The 15,879-nt window shown below is 47.9% G+C and overlaps 5 pseudogenes; 3 read left to right on the top strand and 2 right to left on the bottom strand.

The window, feature by feature from the left end:
• Positions 1–953: 953 nt before the first annotated feature.
• Positions 954–1,072, top strand: LOC143937041 (5S ribosomal RNA; annotated as a pseudogene).
• Positions 1,073–5,018: 3,946 nt separating this feature from the next.
• LOC143936488 (5S ribosomal RNA) lies at positions 5,019–5,137 on the top strand (annotated as a pseudogene).
• A 95-nt stretch (positions 5,138–5,232) lies between these two features.
• LOC143936588 (5S ribosomal RNA) lies at positions 5,233–5,352 on the top strand (annotated as a pseudogene).
• A 9,202-nt stretch (positions 5,353–14,554) lies between these two features.
• Positions 14,555–14,673, bottom strand: LOC143937457 (5S ribosomal RNA; annotated as a pseudogene).
• Positions 14,674–14,776: 103 nt separating this feature from the next.
• LOC143937500 (5S ribosomal RNA) lies at positions 14,777–14,895 on the bottom strand (annotated as a pseudogene).
• Between the last annotated feature and the right edge of the window lie 984 nt (positions 14,896–15,879).

Raw genomic sequence — 15,879 nt, 5'->3', positions numbered from 1 at the left:
ATAGCTCCTGCAAGATAATCTGAGCGTCCTCTGGGCCCTCCGACTCCGGAACCCCACGTACTCTGATGTTGTGCCGGCGCCCCCTATTGTCCAAATCCTCCACATGGCGCTGCATATCTCTCAGGAGCAAGTGGTGTTCAGCCCCTTGCGTTTGGGTTTTGTGGACCGCAATTTTGGTTTCTTGTATCTCCTCTTCAGCCATCTCCACCCTGTCCGCAAGGTGCTTAAGGCCCGAGTGGAGCGTTTGTATTTCCGCCCGACACGTGGATTTGACATCTTCAATCAGTTGTTTAAAATCCTCTTTAGTAGGGATCGCTTGTAAGTATTGTTGCCACTGAGGATACGGTGGTGTTGTGGTCATGTCTCCCGGGTCGTCCCGGTCTGTGTGATGACGTGGCGACAGTGGTCTAGGGTCTGCGGGGCCTGCAGTACGTGAGGGGGGGGCATGCTCAGGGAGGGAATCCCAGACCCCCGGCCACTCTGAAGCACAGGCCAAGGGAGGTGGCTGGTGTCGTCCCCTGGTATCCTGGGGTGGAAGGGCTGCGGACCCCCCCGGATAAGCCGTCCCATAGGCTTCTTTTTATGTTGTTGGCTTTGACCTGTTTTTTTTGCTTGTTTCTCAAGGCGACCATCTTGGCGTTTGTCAAGAGGGTTGGGCGTGTCTTGAAGAGAATGCTTACGGCCACATCAACCTGAAAGCACCCGATCTTGTCTGATTTCAGAGGCTAAGCAGCGTCAGGCCTGGTTTGTACCTGGATGGGAGACTGCCTGGGAAGACCAGGTGCCATAGAAGGATCTGGTCTGGTTAGTGTCTTGATTGGGAGATCGCCTGGGAATACTGGATGCCGTAGGCTTCTTTTTATGTTGTTGGCTTTGACCTGTTTTTTTTAACTTGTTTCCCAAGGTGACCATCTTGGCCTTTGTCAAGAGGCTTCAGAGTGCCCAAAGAGAGTGCCTACGGCCAAATCACCCTGAAAGAGTCCAATCTCATCTGATCTCTGAGGCTAAGCAGCAATGGGCCTGGTTAGTACCTGGATGGGAGACAGCTTGGGAATACCAGGTGCCGTAGGCTTCTCATTATGTTGTCGGCGTTGACCTGTTTTATTTTCCCTTGTTTCCCAAGGTGACCATCTTGGCATGTGTCCAGAGGGTTGAGAGTGCACAAAGAAATTGCCTATGAGCACAACACCCTGAAAGCGCCCAATCTCGTTTGGTCTCAGAGGCTAAGCAGGGTTGGGCCTGGTTTGTACCTGGATGGGAGACCGCCTGGGTTTTCCAGATGCCGCAGGCTTATTTTTATGTTGTTGGTGTTGACCTGTTTTTTTCGCTTGTTTCCCAAAGTGATCATCTTGGCATTTGTCAAGAGGGTTGAGAGTGCCTAAAGAGATCGCTTATAGCCGCATCACCCTGAAAGCACCCTATCTCTTCTGATCTCAGAGGCTAAGAAGGGTTGGGCCTAGTTAGTACTTGAATGGGAGACGGCCTTGGAATACTAGGTGCCGTAGTCTTCTTTCTATGTTGTTGGCGTTGACCTGTTTTTTTTCGCTTGTTTCCCAGGGTGACTATCTTGGCATTTTTCAAGAGGGATGAGAGTGCCCAAAGAGATTGCCTATGGGCACATCACCCTGAAAGCGCCCAATCTCCGCTGATCTCAGAGGCTAGAAAGGGTCGCGCCTTGTTAATACCTGGATGGGAGACCGTCTGGAAATACTAGGTGCGGTAGGCTTCTTTTTATGTTGTTGGCGTTGACTTGTTTTTTTTTGTTTGTTTCCCAAGGTGACCATCTTGGCGTTTGTCAAGAGGGTTGAGCGTGCCTGAAAAAATCTACTATGGCTGCATCACCCTGAAAGAGCCAAATCTCATTTGATCTCAGAGGCTAAGCAGGGTTGGGACTTGGTTAGTACCTGGATGGGAGAACGCCTGGGATTTTTCGATGCCATAGGCTTTTTTTAAGTTGTTGGCATTGACTTATTTTTTTTTGTTTTGTTTTATTCTTTTATTAAGTATAAGTAGAACAACATAAATATAACAGTCAACCATACAGCATGACCCAGGGTCACAATTACATGGTAACAAAAAATAGGCAGCCAGATAACTCAGGTTCTCAGAGGGGAGTCCTAGAGTTTCATGCAGAAAAGAGAGAAACCCCACCTCGGACATGTAGTACAGTATAACTAATGCAGCCCTGTTCGGACAAATGTAATCATGGAGAGCAACTGGGACCACAGCGAACCAGCTTATCATGACCTATGTGAACCAGAGTAAAATATGAGCCGGTCGTGTCCAGAACCCTGGGGCTCTTCTGGGTCCCAAAGGCTAGTAAGGAGACAAGGCATAGTCAAAAGGGAGGACGGGGGAAGAAGAGAGTGCAAAGACGGAGAGAGAGGAGGGGGGGGGGGGGTGGCGGCGGGGAAAAATAGAAAAATAAAGACAAAAAGGGAGGGGGGGGGATGCCACCCAGGGCAGACATGGCCTACGTAGGTAAACGTTAGATGTTCAGTCTTTTTCTGGGACAGGGGCGCTGCTCACCTCCCGAATGTAGTCTCAAGTACCAGAAAAATACCTCCAGGGCCTCCATGTAACACTAAATGCCTCTTCAGTGTTGTGAAGGGTGGCGGTCAATTCTTCCATCCGGAGAATATGATTGACTTTGGAATACCACAGCACCTTGGATGGGGGGCTGAGGCTGCCTCCACAGTGTGGGAATGCAGGCCCGGGCGGCATTCAGTAGTTGCATCGGGAGTGTTTTTTTGTATTTTCGAACAGGCTGTTCGGTCAAGTGTAGAAGGCAGGCTGCTGGGTTGTCTGCAATATCTACATTTCTGAGAGTTTTTATCGTCTCGGTCACCTCCACCCAAAAGTTCCTCAAGGCCGGGCATGCCCAGAAAATGTGTCCCATGGTCCCCGTATCTGAATTGCACCTCCAACAAACATCCGGGATCGATCTATTCATTTTATTCAGAAGGTATGGGACTCTATACCAGCGTGAGACTATCTTGTATCCTGATTCTTGATATTGGTTTGCAATGGAAGCTTTATGTACTAATGTCAGGATCTTTCCTATCTATTGTGGGGTAAATGTGATGCCAAAGTCCCTCTCCCATTTGTGGATAAATGGTGGGGGTCGACTCCTCCTCCTGACTACTTAATAGGTTGTACAGGAGGGAGAGGGTGTGTCGCACAGGTTCCTTTTTGTGACAGATGGATTCATAGGGCGTCAGGTCTCTAGGAGTGTAGGGGGCCCTTTGTATGGCCAGAAGAAAGTGATGAAGTTGATAAGCACTAAACAAGTCAAGCAGAGGGTCAGAAAGCTTGGCGACAGATTGCGTGGTCGGGAGCCCTCCCGAGGGCCACACCTCTCCCAGACGCTGTTTCCCCACCACTGTCAACTGTTGCAGTTTCTTGTTGGTAAATCCCGGTGGGAAGTCTGGATTACCTATAACCGGAGTCATTGGTGACGGCAGGGGAGCAATGTGTGTGCAGCGTAACAACCTCCGCACAACAGCCAACGTAGCTCCCACTACGGGGTGACCTCTGAGGTCTTTTGGTAGGGAGGACAGGAGCCACGGGGAGGTCAATAGGGGAATGGATCCATCCTCAATCTCCATCTCCATCCACTGCTTGTGTTGGCCATTACAATGCCAATCAACGACTCTCGCTAGCAGAGTCACTCTGTAGTATTGTCTCAGATCTGGGAGACCCAGACCCCCCTTGTCCTTTGGTCTGGCAAGCAATTGCAAACGGGCTCTGGGCGGTTTGCGCGGCCAAATAAAGTCCCGGAGCAGCACCTGCAGTTGTCTGAAAAAAATTGGGGGTAACCGGATCGGTAATGTCTGGAACAAGTATAAAATCCGCGGGAGGGCCGTCATTTTGAATGCATTACAGCGCCTGAACCAGGTCAGTGTTAAAGCATGCCAGTTTCCCAAATCAGATTTCAGTCTATTCAGGAGAGGGACAAAATTAAGCGGGTACAATTGCGCCAAATCCGCTGCGATGTCAACGCCCAGGTAACGTATAGATTTTTCAGCTCAGTAGAATGGAAAAGCGGAGCGTAGCCTCTTGGCCTCACCATCCGGGACCGATATATTCAATACAGACAAAGGTGCAATTGATTTTATAGTTTGATAGGCTGCCGTATCGCTGGAGAGTCGCGAGTATATTGGGAAGCGATATGTGTGGATTGAAGACGAAAGAAATTAGATCGTCAGCGTACGCCGCAATTTTGTGGTGTGCCGAGGGTTTGGATATGCCAGTAATATTCGGGTCATTCCGAACGTGACACATAAGTGGTTCCAGTGTCAGAATAAAAATTAGGGGAGACAGAGGGCACCCCTGCCTCGTCCCATTAGTGATGGGGAAAGAGTCCGAGCACTCTGAAAGCACCCAATCTCGTCTGATCTTGGAGGCTAAGAAGAGTCAGGCCTGGTTAGTACCTGGATGGGAGACCACCTGGGAATACCAGTTATTGTAGGCTTCTTTTTATGTTGTTGGCCTTGATTCGTTTTTGTTTTTTTTCGCTTGTTTCCCAAGGTGACCATCTGGGCATTTGTCAAGAGGGTTGAGAGTGCCCAAAGAGTTCGCTTACAGCAGCATCACCCTGAAAGAGCCCTATCTCTTCTCATCTCTGAGGCTAAGAAGGGTTGGGCCTAGTTAGTCCCTGGATGGGAGATGGCTTTGGAATACCAGGTGCCGTAGTCTTCTTTTTATGTTGTTGACATTGACCTGTTTTTTTTTTCGCTTGTTTCCCAAGGTGACTATCTTGGCATTTGTCAAGAGGGTTGAGAGTGCCCAAAGAGATTGCCTATGGGCACATAAGCCTGAAAGCGCCCGATCTCCTCTGATCTCAGAGGCTAAACAGGGTCGGGCCTTGCTAGTACCTGGATTGGAGACCAACTGGGAATACTAGGTGCTGGAGGCTTATTTTTATGTTGTTGGCGTTGACTTGTTTTTTTTTTTTTTGTTTACCAAGGTGACCATCTTGGTGTTTGTCAAGAGGGTTGAGAGTGCTTGAAGAGCTCGCCTATGGCCACATAACCCTGAAAGCACCAGATCTCGTCTGATCTCAGAGACTAAACAGGGTCGGGCCTTGTTAATACCTGGATGGGAGACCACCTGGGAATACTAGGTGCTGTAGACTTCTTCTCATGTTGTTGGCGTTGACTTGATTTTTTTGTTTGTTTCCCAAGGTGACCATATTGGCGTTAGTCAAGGTTGAGAGTGCCTGAAGAAATCTCCTACGGCCACACCACCCTGAAAGAGCCCAATCTCATCTGATCTCAGAGGCTAAGCAGGGTTGGGACCAGTTTAGTACCTGGATGGGAGACCGCCTGGGATTTCCAGATGCCGTAGGCTTCTTTTTATGTTGTGGCCATTGACCTATTTTTTTCTGCTTGTTTCCAAGGTGACCATCTTGGTGTTTGTCAAGAGAGTTGAGAGTGCCTGAAGATATTGGCTACGGCCACATCACCCTGAATCTGTTCCATCTCATGTGATCTTGGAGGCTAAGCAGGGTCCGGCCTGGTTAATGCCTGGATGGGAGACCGCCTGGGAATACCAGGTGTCGTAGGCTTCTTTTTTTTTCAAATATAATTTTTTCTCCAAATAGGGGAAGACAGTCCCCCGAGTACATAATGCAACAGAGAAATACAGAGCAAAAAGCAGCTGAACAATACTTGATACAGATATATTCGCAACTGTGAGTCTGCCTTCCATCAATCACAATGATTCGAGGCACGGATAAAGTACTGTACCAAGATCCAGGGTCACACAAACCCCAGGTCCCTCCGGCATAATCCATCCAGAGGGGGGTGTGGGGCCGTCATTCCCAATTTTCCACTCTTTCCAAAAGAGAGAGGGGGTGGAGGGGGTGAGAGATAGGGGAGGAAGGCCGAAAAGAGAAGGGTTGAAACATCAGAAAAGGAGAAGAGGGGACGAGACACGATGGCAGCCACTGTCCAAGGGGCCAGTCAAGGAAAGCTCAGAGCACTAAGGCGATAGCAGGCGACATCCTTCCAGCGAGAATATAAAGGTATTCCAGATGTCTCAGGTTTGTTTAAAAAATTCTTGTTTACCTTGTGATGTGAGGATCAAGTCCTCCATTTTTTTTAATGTCCTCTATTTTCCTAAGCCAGTGAGTAATGAAAGGGGGGGAACATTTTTTCCAATAGAGAGGGATGCAGGATTTCGCCGCATTTATCACATGCCGTAAAATAGATTTTTTTGTACTTCTTAATGGGAATCTGTGAATGGTGCAAGAGAAAGAATGCAGCCTCTTCCTGGATGGAGAAGTCTGTGAATTTTTGTGTCATGCATCGGATCTCTGTGCAGAAGTCCACCAAACTGAGGCAGGACCAAAAAATGTGCAGCAACGTGCCCTCTTCTTCTCCACACCTCCAGCATATGTTCGAGGAAGAGGGGAAACATTTCTGCAGCTTTGATGGTGTCAAATACCACCTGGTGAGAAGTTTAAAATTCGTCTCCTGTATCTTCGTGCACAGCGACATTTTGAGAGCCAAAGTGATAATGCGTTGTCTCTGTGCTGGGGAAAATTAGCAATTAAGGTCCTTTTCCCAGTTGGCCAGACAGGTTAAGTGTGGGTAATCTGTTTGAGAGAGAATGTGGGCCAAAGGGCCTTCGCTCCTGCATAGAGTCTCAAACTCCGTCTGAGGGCGGGCGAACGTTTGAAGATTGGGGATGGAATGGAGAAAATGATGTCGTTGCGCCGCTCTCCAAAAAGGCAGTTGGAAAAGCCCTGTCGGATCTGTTAGGGTTGAGAAAGAAGGCCATTTTCCATCAATGATGAATTTAGACGCATTGACTAGGTTGGAATTTCTAAGTGGGTCCGCAGTTCAAAGGTTGGATGGCCACGTATAGGGAATAGGGGGGAAGTCAAAGACGTGAGTGTGTTTTGGGTAGCGATCAGGTGACTGACTTTCAACTAAGCCCCTATAGTGAGATGTGACATAAATTCTGTGGGTAAATACTTATAGCACCACATGGCGCTTCTTAGCGGAATTCGGGAGTGAGCTTAGAAAGTTTGTTTCGATTCCAGTCCAATACACGCCCCAGATGGGAGGCCAGGTAGTAGCGTCGCAAGTTAGGGAGAACCAACCCTCCCTGTTGTTTAGACAATGTCAGCTGTGACCGCTTAAGTCTGGGATTTTTGTGGGCCCAGTTAAATTGAGTGAGCAAGGATGGAGCTTGCTTAAAAAACAGGACTGGAATCTGGATCGGGAGAGCTTGGAAAAGATAAGTAAATTTAGGGAGTATGTTCATTTTAATGAGATTGCATCTGCTGAACCAGGAATGGAGGCCAGAATGCCACCCGTGAAGCAAACTGCGGATCTTAGTGACAAGGGGTGGGGGGAAGTTCAACATAAACGTACGTGCGATGTCCGGTGGAATGTAAGTACGTGAGTATATCTTACTTATCCATGCCAGCATCCGTTCACTCAGACCTATATGGCGAAGGACCGAGAACATTAATGTCCATTTGACCCGATCAAAAGCCTTCTCGGCATCAGTACTCATGAAAAGACAAGGGGTCCCAGATGACTTTGCTTTATGGATCAGGGTAAGCACCTTAGTGGTGTTGTCCCTATCTTCCCTGGTGGGAATAAAACCTAACTGGTCAATATGTATAAGGGACTACAAGTGATGTGCCAATCACGTGGCGAGGAGTTAGAGAATAGTTTTAGGACCGAATTTTGGAGGGAAATGGGTCTGTAGCTCCCACATAGGCCCGGGTCTTTGCCCTCCTTAGGTATCAACGAGATGTGGGCTCTAAGGGTATCCTCAGGAAAATCCCCATTCGAGCTCAGAGTATTAAATAAATTCACCAAGCGCGGGCCGAAAATAGGGAGGAAGGTCTTAAAGTATTGTGCGGTATATCCGTCAGGGCCCGGAGCCTTACCCACCTTCGGAGGTCCCACGGCCGTCTGGACTTCTTCCAGTGTGATCGGGTCCTCCAAGTACTCCCGTGATTCCGATGAGAGGGTTGGTAGACCAGAACCGGTTACATATCTGTCTATATTGTCCTGTCCAGACCCTGAATCGGGCAGGTTGTAGAGATCAGAGTAACATTTTTCAAAGACTTCGACTATTTGGGTTGGGGTAGAGGCCCTCTGGCCATTCTCATCTATCAACTGTGGTATGTAAGAGCCAGATTTCAACTCCTTTACCGACCTGGCTAAGATTTTTCTGCATTTGTCCTCTGACTCCTACGCCAGTTTACGACAAAACTGGAGTGCCGCTTTCGCTTTATAATGGAGTAGGACAGCAATATGGGTATGGAGTGTCCCCAATTCAATCTCTAAGGTCCGTAAGGGGGTATGTTTATGTTTCGCTTCCACAGAGGCAAGTTCACGAAACAGATTAGCAAGCTGTTCCTTCCGTGTTCGTTTGATGCGCGCCCCGTGCCTGATAAGTACCCTGCGGAGTACTGACTTGTGAGCCTCCCAAATTATCCCCGGGTCACAGTCCTGCTTTAGTTTTCTTGGAAATAAAGGTCCAATTCCCTGGTCACATCTGCTAAAACTTCCGGTATCTGGAGGAGGCTCTCATTAAGGTGCCAGAATAGAGACCTAGGTGAGGGGAAGGGAGCGAGGAGCAAGAGGCAGAAGTATCAACCGATGGCGAAAGGGGACATTAAAGTCCCCACCTAATATCAATTGGCCCTCCCGAAAGTCACATAATCTGTGCAGGGTAGTTCTGAGGAACGTGTCTTGGTGATCATTGGGAGCGTACACAGTGGCAAATGTAAAAAGGCGCTCTCCAATGTGGCCCCTAAGAAAAAGATATTGGCCCCCAGGGTCCACCAGAGAATCCTGGAGAACCCAGGGGAGCCTGCTAGAGATCAGAATGGAGAGGAGGGGTTAGTAGAGTGGTAGACCTTAGGGAAGGATCTCGACCATAGAAAGGGGAGGCTAGTATTTTTAAAATGTGTTTCTTGTATAAAGGCCACATCAGTACAGGATGTGTTCAGTTCTCACAGGAGGATCCACCATTTTTCAGGGGAGTTCAGTCCCTTAACGTTTAGAGAGGTGACCTTGACTGAGTCTCCCATCGCTCCTCGGGGGAAGGGGAGGGGGACGTCAGAGAAAAGCAAAGAAAGTTGAACCAAGGTAGGTTTTGGGTAGGTAATGCATGGCGGGAACTAAGGGGGAGAAAGGAAGGGCAAATGGAAGGAAAGGTAAAGGGAAAAAGAGGCCGGGCACCTCAACCCCAGGGGGAGAGGGAAATTAAGGGTTGTCCGCACTCAACAGTACAGGAAGGGTATACTAAAACAGCACAATTATGCTATAGCGCTTACCAGATGTACACTGGGTTTAAAGCGCTGTCCTACTTGGGTTATTGGGTAGACAGGTCGGAGAGGGAGCCCCCGAATCCTAGTCCCCCCAGTCCCGGCAGTGGTAAATGTCACGTCTGATACCGGTATGCAAATAAAAGACAATCAGTAACATCAAAGAAACAAAAAACAGTAGTATAACCAAAACAGAGGTAGAGCATATAACTGTCAGCACTGAGGGGTCTCCTCGGCTCACCCTAAACATAGGCATGCACGAGGGAGCCCGTCACAACAGAAAAGGCATCACAGAATGGGATCCACCACCCCCGTCCCATACCCCTAAAGTACATGCAGTCCCCGAACAAATGCATTTCTCCCTTTGGCAGATTATCCTCTCCTTACCCCCTCTCCCCCGTCCACGCCCCGGGGGGAAAAGGGGCAGGGAAGGGGGGAAAGGGGGAGTGGAAGGGGGAAAGGGGGAGTGTAAGGGGGAAAGGGGGAGGGAAAGGAGGGAAGGGAAGGGTGGTAAGGGAGGGAAGGGAGGGGGAAACAGAGGAGAGGGGACAAACATGCAGAAATGTCAAGTCCTTTAGCGCACTCCCACCAGCAAACACCCGGACCCCATAAATTTCAACTCCTCCCCTCCATGGTCACCACATCAAGATGAAAGAGGAGCAGCCCTGGTCGGTGCATGGAAAATCCGGCAGGCAAGGGGCTAGGGCCACCATCCCTCCATCCAATGGGAGACTTCACCCGAGCAGCAGTCCTGGGGCCCGCCAATTAGTGTCTCTCCTGCATCGCCATCGGGGGCTGTGTAGAGCATCCAGAGGGAGGCTGGGACCGCCCAAACAGTAAGGGGTAAATCCTCCAGGGGGGTCCAGAGTCACCCTGGAGGGAAGCAGTGTCTCGTACCAATAGGCTCAATAAATAAGTCATCCAGGGTCCCCGAAAGCTGCAGAAGGCAATGTCGGCAAAGAGTAGGTGGGAGCCAGAGGGGGGGACAAGGGGCGCATCCAGGGGGAGGGGACACATATGCGGGAATGTCAAGCCCTTCCAGTACAGCGCATTAGGTATCACTCAGACCCCCCAAAGTGCAACTCCCCCATCTAAGGTGAAGACTCCAGAAGGGAAGATGAGCCGCCCTGGTCTGTACATGAAAGAACCTGCTGCCAAGGGGTTGGGGCCATCATCCCTTCCTCCAATGGGAGATGCCACCGGAATGACAGCCCCGTGTCCTGTCAAGTGGTGCCCCTCTGACAATGTCGTTGTGGTATATGTGGAGCATCCAGGGAGAGGCAGGGACCACCCACACAGTGAGGGGTAAAGCCTCCAAGGAGGACCGGTGTCAGACAGGAGGATAGCGGTGTCTTGTACAAGTTGGTTAATTAGACAAGTCATCCAGTGTGTTCCTGTGAGCAGCGGAAAGAAAGGTCAGTAAGGATTATGAAAGGGTGGGGGCCAGGGAGTGCATAAAACTGCCACCAGATGACCGGGGCAAAGAGGGCAAGGGGATGAAACTCAGATCTGGTAGGTGGGGGCGGGGGTGAGGAGTGTCCCTCATATTACTCACGTTGGCCATACCTTGAAGCTGAGCGCTCTGCATACCCAGGACGTTCTTCTGTATAATCTAGCCTATCTGTATACATTAGCCTGTCTTTTGTACACATTAGTCGGTCCTCTGTATACACTAGTCTGTCTGTATACACTAGTGTATACAGATAAGCTAGATTATACAGAAGAACGTCCTGGGTATGCAGAGATGGAGGCTAGGGTATACAGAGAGAGAGGCTAGAGTATGCATACTTTCTAGTGTATACAGACGGACTAGTGTATACAGTAGACCGGCTAGTTTATATAGGGAGGCTAATGTGTGCAAAAGACAGGCTAGTGTATACAAATAGGCTAGATTATAGAGAAGAACATCTTGGGTATGCAGAGAGAGAATCTGGGTTACACAGAGAGGCTGGTGTATGCAGACTTGCTAGTGTATACAGACGGACTAGTGTATAGAGAGGCTTGGGTATACAGAGAGCTAATGTATAAAGAGCAGCTAGTGTATACAAAAGACATCCAAGGGTATACAGAGAGACTCGTGTATGCAGAAGACCGGCTAGTTTATACAGAGAGGCTAAAGTGTACAAAACACAGGCTAGATTATACAGAAGAACGTCCTGGGTATGCAGAGATGGAGGCTAGGGTATACAGAGAGAGAGACTGCGTTACACAGAGAGGCAGGAGTATGCAGACTTGCTAGTGTATACAGATGGACTAGTGTATACAGTAGACCGGCTAGTTTATACAGAGAGGCTAATGTGTACAAAAGACAGGCTAGTGTATACAGATAGGCTAGATTATACATAAGAAGGTCCTGGTTATGCAAGAGATGGAGGCTAGGGTATGCAGAGAGAGAGGCTTGGTTACACAGACTTGCTAATGTATACAGACGGACTAGTGTATACAGAGGACCGGCTAGTTTATATAGAGAGGCTAATGTGTACAAAAGACAGGCTAGTTTATACAGATAGGCTAGATTATACAAAAGAACGTCCTGGGTATGCAGAGATGGAGGCTAGGGTATACAGAGAGAGAGTGAGGCTGGGTTACACAGAGCGGCAGTAGTATGCAGACTTGCTAGGGTATACAGAGAGAGAGGCTAGAGTATGCATACTTGCTAGTGTATACAGGCGGACTAGTGTATACAGAAGACCGGTTAGTTTATACAGAGAGGCAAATGTGTACAAAAGACAGGCTAGTGTATACAAATAGGCTAGATTATAGAGAAGAACGTCCTGGGTATGCAGAGATGGATGGCTAGTGTATACAGATAGGCTAGATTATACAGATAGGCTAGATTATACAGAAGAACGTCCTGGGTATGCAGAGATGGAGGCTAAGGTATACAGAGAGAGAGGCTAGAGTACGCATACTTGCTAGTGTATACAGATGGACTAGTGTATACAGAGGACCGGCTAGTTTATACAGAGAGGCTAATGTGTACAAAAGACAGGCTAGTGTATACAAATAGGCTAGATTATAGAGAAGAACGTCCTGGGTATGCAGAGAGAGAAGTTGGGTTACAAAGAGAGGCTAGTGTATGCAGACTTGCTAGTGTATACCGGTGGACTAGTGTATACAGAGAGGCTTGGGTATACAGAGAGCTAATGTATAAAGCGATGCTAGTGTATACCGACGGACTAGTGTATACAGAGGACCGGCTAGTTTATACAGAGAGGTTAATGTGTACAAAAGACAGGCTACTTTATACAGATAGGCTAGATTATACAGAAAAACGTCCTGGGTATGCAGAGATGGAGGCTAGGGTATACAGAGAGAGAGAGCGAGGCTGGGTTACAGAGAGAGGCAGGAGTATGCAGACTTGCTAGTGTATACAGATGGACTAGTGTATACAGTAGACCGGCTAGTTTACACAGAGAGGCTAATGTGTACAAAAGACAGGCTAGTGTATACAGATAGGCTAGATTATACAGAAGAAGGTCCTGGTTTATGCAAGAGATGGAGGCTAGGGTATGCAGAGAGAGAGGCTTGGTTACACAGACTTGCTAGTGTATACAGATGGACTAGTGTATACAGAGGACCGGCTAGTTTATACAGAGAGGCTAATGTGTACAAAAGACAGGCTAGTGTATACAGATAGGCTAGATTATACAGAAGAACGTCCTGGGTATGCAGAGATGGAGGCTAGGGTATACAGAGAGAGAGGCTAGAGTATGCATACTTGCTAGTGTATACAGGCGGACTAGTGTATACAGAAGACCGGTTAGTTTATACAGAGAGGCAAATGTGTACAAAAGACAGGCTAGTGTATACAGATAGGCTAGATTATACAGATAGGCTAGATTATACAGAAGAACGTCCTGGGTATGCAGAGATGGAGGCTAAGGTATACAGAGAGAGAGGCTAGAGTACGCATACTTGCTAGTGTATACAGATGGACTAGTGTATACAGAGGACCGGCTAGTTTATACAGAGAGGCTAATGTGTACAAAAGACAGGCTAGTGTATACAAATAGGCTAGATTATAGAGAAGAACGTCCTGGGTATGCAGAGATGGAGGCTGGGTTACACAGAGAGGCTAGTGTATGCAAGCTTGCTAGTGTATACAGACGGACTAGTGTATACAGTAGACCAGCTAGTTTATACAGGGAGGCTAATGTCTACAGAAGACCGGCTAGTGTATACACATAGGCTAGATTATAGAGAAGAACGTCCTGGGTATGCAGAGATGGAGGCTAAGGTATACAGAGAGAGAAGTTGAGTTGCAAAGAGAGGCTAGTGTATGAAGACTTGCTAGTGTATACCGGTGGACTAGTGTATACAGAGAGGCTTGGGTATACAGAGAGCTAATGTATAAAGAGATGCTAGTGTATACAAAAGACAACCAAGAGTAGACAGTGAGGCTCGTGTATACAGAAGACCGGCTACAGAGAAGCTAATTTGTACAAAAGACAGGCTAGTGTATACAGATAGGCTAGATTATACAGAGGAAGGTCCTGGGTATGCAGAGATGTAGGCTAGGGAATCCAGAGACTGTGTTACACAGAGAGGCTAGAGTATGCAGAAGACCGGCTATTTTTTTTTACAGATAGGCTTGTGTATACAGAAGACAGTCTGGGGAATTCAGTGAGGCTAGTGTATGCAGAGAGGCTGGGACACCGAGACTATTGTAAAAAGAAGGCAGGCTAGTGTATATAGATTACGGGCACCTGTATACAGAAGACAGAGAGGCTAGTCTATATTGAGTGGCTGGTGTACACAGAGAGATTAATGTATACAGAAAAGCTAGCGTGTAAAGAAGACAGGACTTTATTTTTTGCTAATGCAACTACTTTTGAAACATATAAAGTGCTTTTTTCATATTGTGGTGCTGTTAAAAAGTGGTGTGTTGTCAGTGGTGATATCAATGTGACAGTTAATGTGGAGAACTACAACTATTCAAAATATTTGTTAGACATTTGACTACTACAAAATACTCTTCCCCTATCTATGGATATCTAAACTCTTCGAGGGTAGCAGGGCTAGTATCAATAATATTTTAAGTGGTAGAGGATCCCAACGAGATGGAGCTTTAATCTCATCTTGATATGACCGCAAAGCTGTACACGTGCTATTCTCCTCAGACTTCTTACCATTGGCTCTGATATCCATGCAATATGATCATTTGTTTGTAACTATTTGTATCACACATTCTGTGAAGTTGCCTTTGCATTGTATGTCGCATACTACTAAATAAAAAATAAAAAAAACAGAAGCCTATGGCACCTGGTATTCCCAGGCGGTCTCCCATCCAGGTACTAACCAGGCCCGACACTGTTTAGCATCCGAGATCAGACAAGATTGGGCGTTTTCAGGGTGATGGGGCCATAGGTGATCTCTTCGGGCACTCTCAACCCTCTTGACAAATGCCAAGATGGTCACCTTGGGAAACAAGCAAAAAAAAGAAAACGAATCAACGCCAACAACATAAAAAAAAGCCTACAATAACTGGTAATCCCAGGTGGTCTCCCATCCAGGTACTAACCAGGCCCGACTCTTCTTAGCCTCCAAGATCAGACGAGATTGGGTGCTTTCAGAGTGATGTGGCCATAGGCAATCTCTTCAGGCACTCTCAACCCTCTTGACAAACACCAAGATGGTCACTTTGGGAAATAAGCGAAAAAAAAACAGGTCAACGCCAACATCATAAAAAGAAGTCTACGACACCTGGTATTCCCAGGCGGTCTCCCATCCAGGTACTAACAAGGCCCGACTCTATTAGCCTCCAACATCAAACGAGATCGGGTGCTTTCAGGGTGATGTGCCCGCAGGCAATCTCTTCAGGCACTTTCAACCCTCTTGACAAACGCCAAGATGGTCACCTTGGGAAACAAGCAAAAAAATATAAATAAGTCGGAAGCTAGAGACAATACGGCCCGAGTCCTCAATTTAATCCATGCGGCGCATGTACAGGGAAGGCCCTTGCTTATGTTGTCAACGGACGCGGAGAAGGCCTTTGACAGGGTGGCCTGGCACTTTATGCAGGACACCCTGGAACATATAGGTCTTGGCCCCAACATGATGAGCTGGGTAATGTCGCTTTACTCCACGCCGTCGGCAGCGGTACGGGTGACCGAGGGGTGCTCGGACTCTTTCCCCATCACTAATGGGACGAGGCAGGGGTGCCCTCTGTCTCCCCTAATTTTAATTCTGACACTGGAACCACTTATGTGTCACGTTCGGAATGACCCGAATATTAATGGCATATCCAAACCCTCGGCACACCACAAAATTGCAGCGTACGCTGACGATCTAATTTTTTCCGTCTCCAATCCACACATTTTGCTTCCCAAAATACTTGCATCTCTACAGCGACACGGCAGCCTATCAAACTATAAAAACAATTGCGCCAAGTCGGCTGTATTGAATATATTGGTCCCGGATGGTGAGGCCAAGAGGCTCCGGTCCGCTTTTCCATTCTACTGGGCTGAAAAATCTATACGTTAACTGGGCGTTGACATCGCAGCGGATTTAGCGCAATTGTACCTGCTTAATTTTGTCCCTCTCCTGGATAGACTGAAATCTGATTTGGGAAACTG

Source organism: Lithobates pipiens, unplaced genomic scaffold, assembly GCF_037356315.1.
Source record: "Lithobates pipiens isolate NorthernLeopardFrog02 unplaced genomic scaffold, aLitPip1_a1.2 Scaffold_28, whole genome shotgun sequence".
NCBI lineage: Eukaryota > Metazoa > Chordata > Amphibia > Anura > Ranidae > Lithobates > Lithobates pipiens.
Note: the sequence above shows the minus strand (reverse complement) of the source record. Positions and strands in the feature narration are given on the sequence as shown.